This window comes from Triturus cristatus, chromosome 11 (genome assembly GCF_964204655.1).
Source record: "Triturus cristatus chromosome 11, aTriCri1.1, whole genome shotgun sequence".
Classification (NCBI taxonomy): domain Eukaryota; kingdom Metazoa; phylum Chordata; class Amphibia; order Caudata; family Salamandridae; genus Triturus; species Triturus cristatus.
This window is the reverse complement of record NC_140594.1, coordinates 538,088,847-538,091,346: the sequence shown is the minus strand read 5'-3', so window position 1 is coordinate 538,091,346 and position 2,500 is coordinate 538,088,847. Positions and strand designations below refer to the sequence as shown.

Sequence of the window (2,500 nt, the reverse complement as noted above, 5' to 3'; positions counted from 1 at the left end):
AGACGAGATCAGGTGCTTTCAGGGTGGTATGGCCGTAGGCCCTAGCACTTCTGACTTTGGAGCTATTGGCTTTACTCATTCGTCTTCAGGGCTAGCCTAGCAAACGAGACAAACCACCCTCATTCATCTAAAGCGAAAGAAAAAAAATACCAAAAAGCCTACAGCTCCTGGTATTCCCAGGCGGTCTCCCATCCAGGTACTAACCAGGCCCGACCCTGCTTAACTTCTGATATCAGACGAGATCAGGTGCTTTCAGGGTGGTATGGCCGTAGGCCCTAGCACTTCTGACTTTGGAGCACTTGGCTTTACTCATTTGTCTTCAGTGCTGGCCCAGCAAATGACACACCCCACCCTCATTCACCAAAAGCGAAACAATAAAAAATACCAAAAAGCCTACAGCACCTGGTATTCCCAGGCGGTCTCCCATCCAGGTACTAACCAGGCCCGACCCTGCTTAACTTCTGAGATCAGACGAGATCAGGTGCTTTCAGGGTGGTATGGCCGTAGGCCCTAGCACTTCTGACTTTGGAGCTCTTGGCTTTACTCATTCGTCTTCAGGGCTAGCCTAGCAAACGAGACAAACCACCCTCATTCACCTAAAGCGAAAGAAAAAAAATACCAAAAAGCCTACAGCACCTGGTATTCCCAGGCGGTCTCCCATCCAGGTACTAACCAGGCCCGACCCTACTTAACTTCTGAGATCAGACGAGATCAGGTGCTTTCAGGGTGGTATGGCCGTAGGCCCTAGCACTTCTGACTTTGGAGCTCTTGGCTTTACTCATTCGTCTTCAGGGCTAGCCTAGCAAACGAGACAAACCACCCTCATTCACCTAAAGCGAAAGAAAAAAAATACCAAAAAGCCTACAGCACCTGGTATTCCCAGGCAGCCTCCCATCCAGGTACTAACCAGGCCCGACCCTGCTTAACTTCTGAGATCAGACGAGATCAGGTGTTTTCAGGGTGGTATGGCCGTAGGCCCTAGCACTTCTGACTTTGGAGGTCTTGGCTTTACTCATTCGTCTTCAGGGCTAGCCTAGCAAACGAGACAAACCACCCTCATTCACCTAAAGCGAAAGAAAAAAAATACCAAAAAGCCTACAGCACCTGGTATTCCCAGGCGGTCTCCCATCCACGTACTAACCAGGCCCGACCCTGCTTAACTTCTGAGATCAGACGAGATCAGGTGCTTTCAGGGTGGTATGGCCGTAGGCCCTTGCACTTCTGACTTTGGAGCTCTTGGCTTTACTCATTCGTCTTCAGGGCTAGCCTAGCAAACGAGACAAACCACCCTCATTCACCTAAAGCGAAAGAAAAAAAATACCAAAAAGCCTACAGCACCTGGTATTCCCAGGCGGTCTCCCATCCAGGTACTAATGAGGCCCGACCTTGCTTAACTTCTGAGATCAGATGAGATCAGGTGCTTTCAGGGTGGTATGGCCGTAGGCCCTAGCACTTCTGACTTTGGAGCTCTTGGCTTTACTCATTCGTCTTCAGGGCTAGCCTAGCAAACGAGACAAACCACCTTCATTAACCTAAAGCAAAAGAAAAAAAATACCAAAAAGCCTACAGCACCTGGTATTCCCAGGCGGTCTCCCATCCAGGTACTAACCAGGCCCAACCCTGCTTAAGTTCTGAGATGAGATGAGATCAGGTGCTTTCGGGGTGGTATGGCCATAGGCCCTAGCACTTCTGACTTTGGAGCTCTTGGCTTTATTCATTCGTCTTCAGGGCTAGCCTAGCAAACGAGACAAACCACCCTCATTCACCTAAACCGAAAGAAAAAAAATACCAAAAAGCCTACAGCACCTGGTATTACCAGGCGGTCTCCCATCCAGGTACTAACCAGGCCCGACCCTGCATAACTTCTGAGATCAGACGAGATCAGGTGCTTTCAGGGTGGTATGGCCATAGGCCCTAGCACTTCTGACTTTGGAGCTCTTGGCTTTACTCATTCGTCTTCAGGGCTAGCCTAGCAAACGAGACAAACCACCCTCATTCACCTAAACCGAAAGAAAAAAAAAAAAAAGCCTACAGCACCTGGTATTCCCAGGCGGTCTCCTGTCCAGGTACTAACCAGGCCCGACCCTGCTTAACTTCTGAGATCAGACGAGATCAGGTGCTTTCAAGGTGGTATGGCCGTAGGCCCTAGCACTTCTGACTTTGGAGCTCTTGGCGTTACTCATTCGTCTTCAGGGCTAGCCTAGCAAACGAGACAAACCACCCTCATTTACCTAAAGCGAAAGAAAAAGAATACCAAAAAGCCTACAGCACCTGGTATTCCCAGGCGGTCTCCCATCCAGGTACTAACCAGGCCCGACCCTGTTTAACTTCTGAGATCAGGTGCTTTCAGGGTGGTATGGCCGTAGGCCCTAGCACTTCTGACTTTGGAGCTCTTGGCTTTACTCATTCGTCTTCAGGGCTAGCCTAGCAAACGAGACAAACCACCCTCATTCACCTAAAGCGAAAGAAAAAAAATACCAAAAAGCCTACAGCACCTGGT

General features: G+C 49.6%; 11 non-coding genes and 1 pseudogene across 11 annotated transcripts in view; all 12 read right to left on the bottom strand.

The window, feature by feature from the left end:
* Positions 1-40, bottom strand: part of LOC146784730 (5S ribosomal RNA) — a 119-nt gene extending 79 nt beyond the window's left edge. Inside the window, exon 1 of the ribosomal RNA XR_014971818.1 lies at positions 1-40. This exon is cut by the window's left edge and continues 79 nt beyond it. This is a non-coding gene — a ribosomal RNA (5S ribosomal RNA).
* Positions 41-155: 115 nt separating this feature from the next.
* On the bottom strand, positions 156-274 carry LOC146784729 (5S ribosomal RNA). The gene has a single exon (XR_014971840.1). It is a non-coding gene; the product is annotated as a 5S ribosomal RNA (ribosomal RNA).
* A 116-nt stretch (positions 275-390) lies between these two features.
* Positions 391-509, bottom strand: LOC146784728 (5S ribosomal RNA). The gene has a single exon (XR_014971636.1). It is a non-coding gene; the product is annotated as a 5S ribosomal RNA (ribosomal RNA).
* A 115-nt stretch (positions 510-624) lies between these two features.
* On the bottom strand, positions 625-743 carry LOC146784727 (5S ribosomal RNA). Its single transcript, XR_014971744.1, has one exon. It is a non-coding gene; the product is annotated as a 5S ribosomal RNA (ribosomal RNA).
* Positions 744-858: 115 nt separating this feature from the next.
* On the bottom strand, positions 859-977 carry LOC146784726 (5S ribosomal RNA). Its single transcript, XR_014971776.1, has one exon. It is a non-coding gene; the product is annotated as a 5S ribosomal RNA (ribosomal RNA).
* A 115-nt stretch (positions 978-1,092) lies between these two features.
* On the bottom strand, positions 1,093-1,211 carry LOC146784725 (5S ribosomal RNA). The gene has a single exon (XR_014971752.1). It is a non-coding gene; the product is annotated as a 5S ribosomal RNA (ribosomal RNA).
* Positions 1,212-1,326: 115 nt separating this feature from the next.
* LOC146784724 (5S ribosomal RNA) lies at positions 1,327-1,445 on the bottom strand. Its single transcript, XR_014971889.1, has one exon. It is a non-coding gene; the product is annotated as a 5S ribosomal RNA (ribosomal RNA).
* A 115-nt stretch (positions 1,446-1,560) lies between these two features.
* LOC146784723 (5S ribosomal RNA) lies at positions 1,561-1,679 on the bottom strand. Its single transcript, XR_014971018.1, has one exon. It is a non-coding gene; the product is annotated as a 5S ribosomal RNA (ribosomal RNA).
* Positions 1,680-1,794: 115 nt separating this feature from the next.
* LOC146784722 (5S ribosomal RNA) lies at positions 1,795-1,913 on the bottom strand. The gene has a single exon (XR_014970985.1). It is a non-coding gene; the product is annotated as a 5S ribosomal RNA (ribosomal RNA).
* Positions 1,914-2,025: 112 nt separating this feature from the next.
* LOC146784721 (5S ribosomal RNA) lies at positions 2,026-2,144 on the bottom strand. The gene has a single exon (XR_014971854.1). It is a non-coding gene; the product is annotated as a 5S ribosomal RNA (ribosomal RNA).
* A 115-nt stretch (positions 2,145-2,259) lies between these two features.
* LOC146784720 (5S ribosomal RNA) lies at positions 2,260-2,368 on the bottom strand (annotated as a pseudogene).
* Positions 2,369-2,483: 115 nt separating this feature from the next.
* Positions 2,484-2,500, bottom strand: part of LOC146784719 (5S ribosomal RNA) — a 119-nt gene continuing 102 nt past the window's right edge. Inside the window, exon 1 of the ribosomal RNA XR_014971792.1 lies at positions 2,484-2,500. This exon is cut by the window's right edge and continues 102 nt beyond it. This is a non-coding gene — a ribosomal RNA (5S ribosomal RNA).